We start from the raw sequence: 13794 nt of genomic DNA on the forward strand, positions 1-13794 counted from the left end.
CTCTATGAATTCCTCCTCCCATTGCCGGACCCCGAAGTTGGGAAGCCTGACGTGGGGCTCAGAACCCTCACTCCAGTGGGTGGACTTCTGTGGTATAAGTGTTCACCAGTCTGTGAGTCACCCACCCAGCAGTTATGGGATTTGATTTTACTCTGATTGCACCCCTCCTACCATCTCACTGTGGCTTCTCCTCTGTCCTTGGACATGGGGTATCCTCCTTGGAGAAGTCCAGTGTCTTCCTGTCGATGATTGTCCAGCAGCCAGTTGTGAGTCTGGTGTTCTCGCAAGAGGGAGTGAGAGCACATCCTTCTACTCTGCCATCTTGGTTAATCTCCTCTATTCCCAAGTTTTATTGAATCTTACTATCTCTGCCTTTTAGTTGGGGATTTGAGACCATTTATGTTTGATTTAATTATCCATATAGTTAGATTTAAATCTAACATCTTTTTATTTGCCCCATCTCTTTTTTTCCCCCTTTTTCCTCTTTACTAATTTCTTTTGGAGTAATTAGATATTTTTTTCATGATGCCATTTTCCTCCTTTGTTCACCATTTAGCTAAAACTGTTTTGCTTTTCTAGTGATTCCTTAAGTTTTATAGTATACATCTTTAAATTAATACATTCTAACTTCAATAAATATTATATCACTTCACAAATAGTATTAAACACCTGTAACAATACTTTCATCATCTGTTGGTTTTTGTGCCATTTGTTCTCAGATGTTTTACCTCCATGATTTTTATTAATCTCACATATATTTTTTAATGTAAGGAGTCAATTATATTTTAAAGAGATATTTAAAAATAATATTTTGTATGTATCCACAGAATTCCACTTCTGATGTTCTTAATTCCTTTCTATAGACAGATTTCCATCTGGTTTAATTTGTCCTTTTTCTGTAAGAATTTAACACTATTTTAGTTCAGGTATGCTGATAATAAATTATTTCAACATTTGTATTTCTCAAAATATATTAATTTATCTTTGTTTTTGAAAGATATTTTTTGGAATATAGAATTTTCAGTTCAAAGTTTTTACTTTTTAAAGCATTAAGCATTTTGTTCCACTATCTTCTGTGCTGTGATTTTTCCAACAGGAAGTTTGTTGTAATTTTTACATTAGTCAATGTTTTTTCTCCTTGCTGCTTTTAATATTTTCTCTCTATCACTGGTTTTAACAGTTGTATTATACTGTACTTTAACATAGTTTTACTCAAAATTTTTTTGATTGTGTTTCATTGAGCTTCTTGAATACATAGATTTTTAGTTTTCATCAACATTTTAAAAGGCAATTATAAATTTAAATGTTTTAAATTACTTTTTATTGGAGTATAGTTGCCTTACAATGTTGTGTTAGTTTCTACTGTACAGCAAAGTGAATCAGCTATACATAAATGTATATCTCTTCTTTGTTTGGATTTCCTTCCCATTTAGGTCACCACAGAACATTAAAGAGTTCCCTGAGCCATACAGTAGGTTCTCATTAGTTATCTATTTTATACATAGTATCAATAGTGTATACATCAATCCAAATCTCCCAATTCATCCCACCGCCACTTTCTCCCCTTGGTGTCCATATGTTTGTTCTCTATATCTGTGTCTCTATTTCTGCTTTGCAAATAAGATCACCTATACCATTTTTCTAGAGTCTACATATATGCATTAATATACGCTATTTGTTTTTCTGTTTCAACTTACTTCACTCTGTATGACAGTCTCTAAGTCCATCCATGTCTCTACAAATGACCCAATTTTGTTCGTTTTTATGGCTGAGTAATAATCCATTGTATATATGTACCACACCTTCTTTATCCATTCTTTTGTTGATGGACATTTAGGTGGCTTCCATGTCCTGGCTATTGTAAATAGTGCTGCAATGAGCATTGGGGTGCATGTGTCTTTTTGAATTATGGTTTTCTATGGGTATATGTCCAATAGTGGGATTGCTGGGTCATACAGTAGTTTTAGTTTTAGTTTTCTAAGGAACCTCCATGCTGTTCTCCTAGTGGCTGTATCAATTTACATTCCCACCATTTTTTCTGTTTCTTTTTTTTTCTCATCTCTTTATTCTCCTTTGGGAGCACTAGACAAATGTACAGTAGGCTTTACATTTTCCCCAAAGTCACAGATGTAAATCTTTAATTTTTTTTTTTTTTACTCTGCACGTTTAATTTTGGATACCATTGATATGCATTGAAATTCACAAATCTTTTTTCTGCAATGTCTAATCCAAAATTAACTCTCCCAGTTTTCGTGTGTCTTAGACATTTTATTTTTTATTTTGAAAATTCTGATTTTCTTCTAAACATACATATTCTTTTTTCCTCCACCTCAGTGGCCATATAGAATGAGTTATAAATGCTATTTTCATGTCCTTAACTATTAATTCTACTTTTTATATCATTTCTGATTTTGTTTCTAGTAATTAACTTTTCTCCTTATTTGGACTGATATATTCCTGCTTTATAGCATACTTGTTAATTTTGCCATAGATTTTTAATTTTACCTTGCTGGCTGCTGGATGTTCTTCTATTCTTATAGGTCATCTTAAGCTATGTTTTGGAACATAATTAAGTTTCTTACAAATGATTTCACTATTTCAAGGCTTGCTTTTAAATGTTGTTAGGTTGAACCAGAGTTATATTTACTCTAGAGCTTTTTATTTTTTTCTGTTACTGTGGCAATACACTTCTGAATTTCCTATCTGATGCTTTATGAATTATGAGTTTTCTTACTCAGGCTGAAATTAATATAAACTATTCTTGATCCCTTGTGAGCTGTAAACATTTGTCTCTGTTCCTTTTGTGCTGTTCTTTTCTTGGTGTTGGGTAATTTCTTTGCATGCATGAGCTGATCAAGACTCAGTTGTAGATTGAAGGTGGTCCATCACAGTAGTTTGGAGTTCTTATTCGTTTTGTAACTCATTTCCAGTTGGTACTCTGCCCTCTTCCCTCTGGCCATCTTGCCCTCTATGAACTCCTATTTTCATCTCCTTAATGTAGGAATACTGCCAGGCTCTACCAGTGTTCTTCTTCCCTGTGCTCTCAGCCTGGAAACTCTCTTAGTAAGATGGCAAATTACAGGGTTCATCTTATTGAGTTCTTCTTTCTAAAGAATCAGTGTCCCATAATGCCCAATATTCAATGTCTGAAAAACATTTATTCATACATTTAGTCCACAATTTAGTCATTTCATGTAAGAAGGTAAATCTGTTCCCTCTTACACCATCTTGTTCAGAGATACATATAAATTTGAATCTCTACAATTGATTTTATGCTTTCTACTTTAGAATTATGTAGTCTATCCAAAGGTAAAGATTATTTATTATTCAGATAAATAATAAGCAAAAGTAAAGATTAAAATACTTCAGGTTTAACCATTCTTGATTCTTCAACCTAAATATCATAGTATTTATGGATTTTGGATAGTACATATTTAAGCTAAAGAATCAATCAGAGGTTGGAAACAAGATGGCAGAGTAGAAGGACTTGAGCTCACCACCTCTCATGAAAGCACCAAAATCACAACTAACTTCTGAACAATCATCAACAAAAAAGACTGGAACCTACAAAAATGATATCCTACATCCAAAGACAAAGAAGAAGCCACAACAAGAGAGAAGGAGGGGTACATTCCTGATACAATCAAATCCGATGCCCACTGAGTGGGCAACCCACAAACTGGAAACTAATTATATTACAGAGTTTTTCCCAGAGGAGTAGGAATTCTGAGCCCCACATCAGGCTCCCCAGTCTGGGGTCTGGCATCAGTCAGGAGGAGGAGCCCACAGAGCATTTGTCTTTGAAGGCCAGGAGGGCTTTATCAGAGGAACTCTACAGGACTGGCTGAAACAAGATACACTCTTGGAAGGTGCACACAAGGTCTCTTGCACACTGAGACCCAGAGAAAACAAAGTGACTCGCTTCATCCCCCATAAGAATGGTGTCCACAGGATAGACGTCAAGTTCAACAGGAGCCACGTGTTTGGAAATCCCTTCAAAGTGTGAGGTGGGGAACCTGGACAAGCCAGGAACCCTGCCCTGGTGTCCCCCTATGGCTCAGGGTTTGAGGGGGGCACCACAAGTAACACACTGCCTCTGCCTCTTGTCTCTGGGAAAGTGGGTGGTGGCTGTGGCTCTCTCTGGGGATGAGCACACTAGTGGTGGAGGTACCAGGGGACACTCATTGCTGTGAGCTCTCCTGGAGGCCACCATTTTGACACCAAGAGACGGCCCCACCCAACAGCCTGTAGGCTCCAGTCCTGGGACTCCTGAGTCCCAACAACCAACAGGAGAGGAACACAGCCCCACCAATCAATTAATTGAAATCTTTCTGAGCCCACAGCTGTCTCTAAACACACCACTTGACATGGCTCTGCCCACAAGAGGAACAAGACCAAGTTCCACCCACCAGTGGGCAGGCATCAGTCCCTCCCATCAGGAAGCATGCACAAGCTTCAACACTTAAACCATCATCACTCACTAGGGGGCAGATATCAGAAGCAAGTGTAGAAACAATCCTGTAGCCTGTGAAACTGAGAATACAAACACAGAAATTTAGACAAAATGAGATGACAGAGAAATATGTTCCAGACGAAGGAACAAGATAAAACATGAGAACAATTAAATGAAGTGGAGAAAGGCAATCTACCTGAAAATGAATTCACAGTAATGATAGTAAATATGATCCCAGATCTCAGAAAAAAAAAAAAAATGGAGGCACAAACCAAGAAGATACAAGACATATTTAACAAAGAGTTTGAAGATATAAAGATATAAAAAACCAACAGAGTTGCACAATAAGATAACTGAAATTAAAAATATACTAGAAGGAATCAATGACAGAATAAATGAGGCAAAAGAATGGATAAGTGGCCTGGAAGTGAGAATATTGGAAATCACTGCCTCAGAAGAGAATAAAGAACAAAGAATAAAAAGAAATGAGGACAGTTTATGAGACATCAGAGACAACACTAAGTGCACAAAAATTTGCATTATAGGGGTCCCAGAAGGAGAAGAGAGAGAGAAAGAGCCTGAGAAATTATTGGAAGAGACAATAGCTGAAAACTTCATTAATATGGAAAAGGAAAGTGTCACCCAAGGTCAGGAAATTCAGAGAGTTCCATACAGGAAAAACCCAAAGAGAAACATGCCAAGACACATATTAATCAAATTGACAAAAATTATAGACAAAGAGAAAATATTAAAAGCAACAAGGGAAAAGCAACAAATAACATACAAGAGAATCCCCATTATGTTATCAGCTGATTTTTCAGCAGAAACTTTGCAGGCCAGAAGGGAGTGGCAATATATTTAAAGTGATGAAAGGGAAAAACCCACAACCAAGAATATTCTTCCCAGCATGGCTCTTTTTCAGATTTGACAGAGAAATCAAAAGCTTTACAGACAAGCAAAAGCTAAAAGAATTCAGCACCACCAAACCAGCTTTAGAAAAAATGATAAAAAGAACTTCTTTAGGCAGAAAAGAAAAGCCCACAAATAGAAGCAAGAAAATTACAAATGGGAAAACTCAGCAGTAAAGGCAAACATAAAATAAAGGTAGAAAATCATCCACGCACAAATATGGTATCAAAACCAGCAAGGCAGGATATTGGAAATGCATTTGAAAATAAGAGACCAGCAACTTAAAACAATCTTGTATTTATAAAGAGTGCTTTATCAAAACCTCATGGTAATTGAAAAACAAAAATCTATGATAGTTATACGTACAAAAAAGAAAAAGGAATTCAAACACAACACTAAAGATAGTCATCAGATCACAACAGAAGAGGACAAAAGACGAAGGGAAGAAAAAAGAAAAACCTACAAAAGCAAATCCAAAACAAGTAACAAAATGGCAAAAAAAACACCATACATAGCAGTAATTACCTTAAACATAAAGGGATTAAATGCTCCAACCAAAAGACATAGACTGGCTGAATTAACACAAAAACAAGACTCATATATATGCCCTTTACAAGAGACCCACTTCAGATCTAGGGACACAAACAGACTGAAACTGAGGGGGTGAAAAAAGACATTCCAAGCAAATAGAAATCAAAAGAAAGCTGGAGTAGCAATGCTCATATCAGAAAAAAATAGACTTTAAGTTAAAGACTGTTACAAAAGACAAGGAAGGACACTACATAATGATCAAGGGATCAAATAAAGAAGAAGATATACTAATAAGAACCTCCTGTATAAAAAAATAAATTAATTCAATTAAATTAAAAGAAAAAGAAGATACAATAATTGTAAACATATATGCACCCTACATAGGAGCACCTCAATAAATACAGGACATGCTAACAGCCATAAAAAGAGAAATTGACAGAAACGTAATAATAGTGGGGGAATTTAACACTCCACTTACTCCAATGGACAGATCATCCAGACAGAAAATCAATAAGGAAACACAGGCCTTAAATGACACATTAGATCAGATGGAATTTATTGATGTTTATACAGCATTCCATATGAAAGCAGCAGTATGCACATTTTTCTCAAGTGCACATGGAGCATGCTCCAGGATAGATCACATGCTGGGCCATAAAGCAAGCCTCACTAAACTTAAGAAAATTGAAATCATACCAAGCATCTTTTCCAACCACAAAACTATGAGATTAGAAATCAACTACAAGAAAAAAAATTGTAAAAAAACACAAACACGCTGATATTAAATAATATGCTAATAAAAAACAAGGGATCACTGAAGAAATCAAAGAGGAAATAATATGTAGAAACAAATGAAAATGAAAACACAATGATCCAAAACCTATGGGATGTAGCAAAAGCAGTGCTAAGAGGGAAGTTCATAGCAATACAACCTTACTTCAGGAAACAAGAAAAGTCCCAAATAAACAACCTAAACTTACACCTAAAGCATCTAGAGAAAGAAGAATAAGCAAAACCCAAAGTTAGTAGGAGGAAAGAAATCATAACAATCAGTGCAGACATAAATGATATAGAAACTAACAATAGAAAAGATCAATGAAACTTACAGCTGGTTTTTTTGAAAAAATAAACAAAATTGATAAATCCTTAACCAGACTCATCAAGAAAAAAGGGAGAGGACTCAAATCAATAAAATTAGCAATGAAAAAGGAGAAGTTACAACAGACACTGCAGAAATACAAAGGATCATAAGAGATTACTACAAACAACTGTACACCAATAAAATGGACAACCTGGAAGAAATGGACAAATTCTTAGAAAGGTACTATCTCCCAAGACGGAACCAGGAAGAAATAGAAAATATGAACAGAACAATCACAAGTACTAAAATTTTAAATGTGAATAAAAACTCCCAACAAGCAAAAGTTTAGAACCAGATGGCTTCAGAGGCAAATTCTATCAAACGTTTAGAGAAGAGTTAATACCTATCCTTCTGAAACCCTTCCAAAAATTTGCAGAGGAAGGAACACTCCCAAATTCATTATATGAGGCCACCATCACCCTGATACCAAAACCAAACAAAGATACACAGGAAAAGAAAATTACAGGTCAGTATCTCTGATGAACATAGACACAAACATCCTCAACAAAATACTAGCAATCCGAATCCACCAATACATTAAAAGGATCATAGACCATGATCAAGTGAGATTTATCCCAGGGATTCAAGGATTTTTCAATATCTGTAGATCAATCAGTATGATACACCACATTAACAAAGGGAAGATTAAAAACCACATGATCATCTCAATAGATGCAGAAAGAGCTTTTGACAAAACTCAACTCCCATTTATTTAAAAAACTGTCCAGCAAGTGGGCATAAAGGGAACCTGCCTCAACATAATAAAGGCCATATATGACAAACCCACAGCAAATATCATTCTCAATGTTGAAAAACTGAAAGCATTTCCTCTAAAATCAGGAGCAAGACAAGGATGTCAATTCTCGCCACTACTATTAAACAGTTTTAGAAGTTCAAAACATGGCAATCAGAGAAGAAAAAGAAAAAAAAGTAATACAAATTTGAAAAAGAAGTTAAATTGTCACTGTTTGAAGATGACCTGATACTGTACATAGAAAATCCTAAAGAAGTTACCAGAAAACTACTAGAGCTCATTAATGAATTTGGCAATGGTGCATGATACAAAATTAATACACAGAAATGTCTTGCATTTCTATACACTAACAATAAAAGGTAAGAATGAGAAATTCAGAAAACAATACCATTTACAATCACATCAAAAAGAATAAAATACTTATGAATAAGCCTACCTCAGTTGGCAAAAGACCTTGACTCGAAACTATAAGATGTTGATGAATGAAATCAAAGATGACACAAACAGATGGAAAGATATACCGTGTTCTTGGACTGGAAGAATCAATATTGTCAAAATAACTATATTACCCAAGGCAATCTACAGATTCACTGCAATCTCTATCAAATTACCAGTGGCATTTTTTTCCAGATCCGGAACAAAAAAACTTAAAATTTGTATGAAAACACAAATACCCTGAATAACCAAAGCTACCTTGAGAAAGAAAAATGGAGGTTCAGGCTGCCTGAGTTACGACTATACTATAAAGCTACAGGAATAAAAACAGCATGTAACAGGCACAAAATCTTATAGATCAATGGAACAGGATAAAAAGCCCAGAAATAAACCCACACATCTGTGCTCAATTAATCTATGGCAAAGGAGACAAGAATATAAAATGGAGAAAAGACAGCCTCTTCAAGAAGTGGTGCTGGGAAAACTGGACAGCCACATGTAAAAGAAGTTAGAACATTCTCTAACACCATACACAAAAATAAATTCAAAATAGATTAAGCACCTAAATGTAAGGCTGGATACTATAAAACTCTCAGAGGAAAACATAGGCAGAAGACTCTGACATCAGTCTCAGCAATATCTTTGTGAATCCACCTCCTCAAATAATGAAAAAAAAAATATATATATATAAACAAATGGGACCTAATTAAACTTAAAAGCTTTTGTACGACAAAGGAAACTGTATTTGTTGTAAAGCTTCTTTGATGGTGCTCAATTCTCCTAGCTCTTGCTTGTCTGTAAAGCTTTTGACTTCTCCATTGAATCTGAATGATATCCTTGGTGGGTAGAGTATTCCTCGTTGTAGGTTTTTCCCTTTCATCACGTTAAATATATACTGCCATCCCTTCTGGCCTGCAGAATTTCTGGTGAAAAATCAGCTGATAATGTTCTGTGGATGCCCATGCATGTTATTTATTGCTTTTCCCTTGCTGTTTTCAATATTTTTTTAAGTTTAATTTTCGTTAGTTTGATTAATTTGTGTCCTAGTGTGTTTCTCCTCGTGTTTATGTTGTATGGAACTCTGTACTTCCTGGTCTTGGGTGGATATTTCCTTTTCCATGTTAGGGAATTTTTCCACTATAATCTCTTCAAATATTTTTTCAGACCCTTTCTTTTTCTCTTCCTCTTGTGTGGCCCCTATAATTCAAATGTTGGTGCATTTAATGTTGTCCCAGAAGTCTCTGAAACTGTCCTCAATTCTTTTCATTCTTCTTTCTTTATTCTGCTCCTTGGCAGTTATTTCCATCATTCTATCTTCCAGCTCACTTATTCACTATTCTGCCTTGGTTATTCTACTATTGATTCCTTCTAGTGTATTTTTCATTTCAGTTATTGTGTTGTTCATCACTGTTTGTTTGTTCTTTAGTTTTTCTGGTCTTTGTTAAACATTTCTTCTATTTTCTCGATCTGTCCCTTCTTTCTATTTCCGAGATTTTAGATCATCATTACTCTGAATTCTTTTTCAGATAGGTTGCTTATTTCATTTTCAGTTATTTGTCTTGTAGGTTTTTACCTTGCTCCTTCATCTGTAACATATATATATATTTTTTTGGTTAAGAATTTCTTTCTTTTTTTTTTTTAACACCTTTATTGGAGTATAATTACTTTTCAATGGAGTGTTACTTTCTGCTTTATAACAAAGTGAATCAGTTATACATATACATATGTCTCCACATCTCTTCCCTCTTGCGTCACCTTCCCTCCCACCCTCCTTATCAGACCCCTCTAGGTGGTCACAATGCACCAAGCTGATCTCCCTGTGCTATGTGGCTGCTTCCCACTACCTATCTATTTTACATTTGGTAGTGTATATATGTCCATGCCACTCTCTCACTTTGTCCCAGCTTATCCTTCCCCTTCCCCATATCATCAACTCCATTCTCTAGTATATCTGCGTCTTAACTCCCGTCTTGCCCCTAGGTTCTTCATGACCACATTTTTTTTTTTTTGATTCCACATATATGTGTTAGCATACAGTATTTGTTTTTCTCTTTCTGACTTACTTCACTCTGTATGACAGACTCTAGGTCCATCCATCTCATTACAAATAACTCAATTTCGTTTCTTTTTATGGCTGAGTAATAGTCCATTGTATATATGTGCCACATCTTCTTTATCCATTCATCCAATGATAGACACTTAGCTTGCTCCCATGTCCTGGCTATTGTAAATAGAGCTACAATGAACTTTTTGGTACATGACTCTTTTTGAATTATGGTTTTCTCAGGGTATATGTCCAGTAGTGGGATTGCTGGGTTGTATGGTAGTTCTATTTTTAGTTTTTGAAGGAACCTCCATACTGTTCTCGATAGTGGCTGTATCAGTTTACATTCCCACCAACAGTGCAAGAGTGTTCCCTTTTCTCCACACCCTCTCCAGCATTTATTGTTTGTAGATTTTTTGATGATGACCATTCTGACCACAGTGAGATGATATCTCATTGTAGTTTTGATTTGCATTTCTCTAATGATTAATGATGTTGAGCATTCTTTCATGTGTTTGTTGGCAATCTGTATATCTTTGGAGAAATGTCTATTTAGATCTACTGCCCATTTTTGGATTGGTTTGTTTGGTTTTTTTGATATTGAGCTGCATGAGCTGCTTGTAAATTTTGGAGATTAATCCTTTGTCAGTTGCTTCATTTGCAAATATTTTCTCCCATTCTGAGGGTTGTCTTTTGGTCTTGTTTATGGTTTCCTTTGCTGTGCAAAAGCTTCTAAGTTTCATTAGGTCCCATTTTGTACATTTCTGTTTTTATTTCCATTCCTCTAGGAGGTGGGTCAAAAAGGATCTTGCTGTGATTTATGTCATAGAGTGTTCTGCCGATGTTTTCCTCTAAGAGTTTGATAGTGTCTGGCCTTATACTTAGGTCTTTAATCTATTTTGAGTTTACTTTTGTGTATGGTGTTAGGGAGTGTTCTAATTTCATTCTTTTACATGTAGCTGTCCAGTTTTCCCAACACCACTTATTTAAGAGGCTGTCTTTTCGCCACTGTATATTCTTGCCTCCCTTATCAAAGATAAGGTGACCATATGTGCATGGGTTTATCTCTGGGCTTTCTATCCTGTTCCATTGATCTATATTTCTGTTTTTGTGCCAGTACCATACTGTCTTGATTACTGTATCTTTGTAGTATATTCTAAAGTCAGGGAGCCTGATTCCTCCAGCTCCGTTTTTCTTTCTCAAGATTGCTTTGGCTATTCGGGGTCTTATGTGTTTCCATACAAATTGTGAAATATTTTGTTCTAGTTCTGTGAAAAATGCCAGTGGTAGTTTGATAGGGATTGCATTGAATCTGTAGATTGCTTTGCGTAGTAAAGTCATTTTCACAATGTTGATTCTTCCAATCCAAGAACATGGTATATCTCTCCATCTATTTGTATCATCTTTAATTTATTTCATCAGTGTCTTATAGTTTTCTGCATACAGGTCTTTCATCTCCTTAGGTAGGTTTATTCCTAGATATTTTATTCTTTTTGTTGCAATAGTAAATGGGAGTGTTTCTTAATTTCTATTTCAGATTTTTCGTCATTAGTGTGTAGGAATGCAAGAGATTTCTGTGCATTAATTTTGTATTCTGCTACTTTACCAAATTCATTGATTAGCTCTAGTAGTTTTCTGGTAGCATCTTTAAGATTCTCTATGTATAGTATCATGTCATCTGCATACAGTGACAGCTTTACTTCTTCTTTTCCAATTTGGATTTCTTTTATTTCTTTTTCTTCTCTGATTGCTGTGGCTAAAACTTCAAAAACTATGTTGAATAATAGTGGTGAGAGTGGGCAACGTTTTCTTCTTCCTGATCTTATTGGAAATGGTTTCAGTGTTTCACCATTGAGGATGATGTTGGCTGTGGGTTTGTCATATATGGCCTTTATTATGTTGAAGAAAGTTCCCTCTTTGCCTACTTTCTGGAGGGTTTTTATCATAAATCGGTGTTGAATTTTGTTGATAGCTTTCTCTGAATCTGTTGAGATGATCATATGGTTTTTCTCCTTCAGTTTGTTAATATGGTGTATCACGTTGATTGATTTGCATATATTGAAGAATCCTTGAATTCCTGGGATAAACCCCACTTGATCATAATGTATGATCCTTTTAATGTGCTGTTGGATTCTGTTTGCTAGTATTTGGTTGAGGATTTTTGCATCTATGTTCATCAGTGATATTGGCCTGTAGTTTTCTTTCTCTGTGACATCTTTGTCTGGTTTTGGTATCAGGGTGATGGTGGCCTCGTAGAGTGAGTTGGGGAGTGTTCCTCCCTCTTCAATATTTTGGAAGAGTTTGAGAAGGATAGTTGTTAGCTCTTCTCTAAATGTTTGATAGAATTCGCCTGTGAAACCATCTGGTCCTGGGCTTTTGTTTGTTGGAAGATTTTAAATCACAGTTTCAATTTCAGTGCTTGTGATTGGTCTGTTCATATTTTCTATTTCTTCCTGGTTCAGTCTCAGCAGGTTGTGCATTTCTAAGAATTTGTCCATTTCTTCCAGGTTGTCCATTTTATTGGCATAGAGTTGCTTGTAGTAATCTCCCATGATCCTTTGTGTTTCTGCAGTGTCAGTTGTTATTTCTCCTTTTTCGTTTCTAATTCTATTGATTTGAGTCTTCTCCCTTTTTTACTTGATGAGTCTGGCTAATGGTTTATCAATTTTGTTTATCTTCTCCAAGAACCAGCTTTTAGTTTTATTGATTTTTGCTCTCATTTCCTTCATTTCTTTTTCATTTATTTCTGATCCGATCTTTATGATTTCTTTCCTTCTGTTAACTTTGGGGTTTCTTTGTTCTTCTTCCCCTAAATGCTTTAGGTGTAAAGTTAGGTTGTTTATTTGAGATGTTTCTTGTTTCTTAAGGTAGGATTTTATTGCTATAATTTTCCCTCTTAGAACTGCTTTTGCTGCATCCCATAGGTCTTGGGTCATCGTGTTTTCATTGTCATTTGTTTCTAGTTATTTTTTGAGTTCTTCAGTGATCTCTTGGTTATTAAGTAGTATATTCTTTAGCCTCCATGTATTTGTATTTTTTACCAATTTTTTCCTGTAATTGATATCTAGTCTCATAGCATTGTGGTCTGAAAAGATACTTGATAAGATTTCAATTTTCTTTAATTCACCAAGGCTTCATTTCTGACCCAAGATGTGATCTATCCTAGCGAATGATCCATGAGCACTTGAGAAGAATATTTATTCTGTTGTTTTTGGATGGAATGTCCTATTAATATTAATTAAGGCCATCTGGTTTAATGTATCATTTAAAGCTTGTGTTTCCTTATTTATTTCATTTTGGATGATATGTGCATTGTTGAAAGTGGGTTGTTAAAGTCCCCTACTATGATTGTGTTACTGTCGATTTCCCCTTTTATGGCTGTTAGTATTTGCCTTATGTATTGAGGTGCTTCTATGTTGGGTGCATAAATATTTACAATTGCTATATCTTCTTCTTGGATTGATCCCTTGATCATTATGCAGTGTCTTTCTTTGTCTCTTGTAATAGTCTTTGTTTTAAAGCCTATT

This window comes from Eubalaena glacialis, chromosome 16 (assembly GCF_028564815.1).
Source record: "Eubalaena glacialis isolate mEubGla1 chromosome 16, mEubGla1.1.hap2.+ XY, whole genome shotgun sequence".
NCBI classification, from domain to species: Eukaryota; Metazoa; Chordata; class Mammalia; order Artiodactyla; family Balaenidae; genus Eubalaena; species Eubalaena glacialis.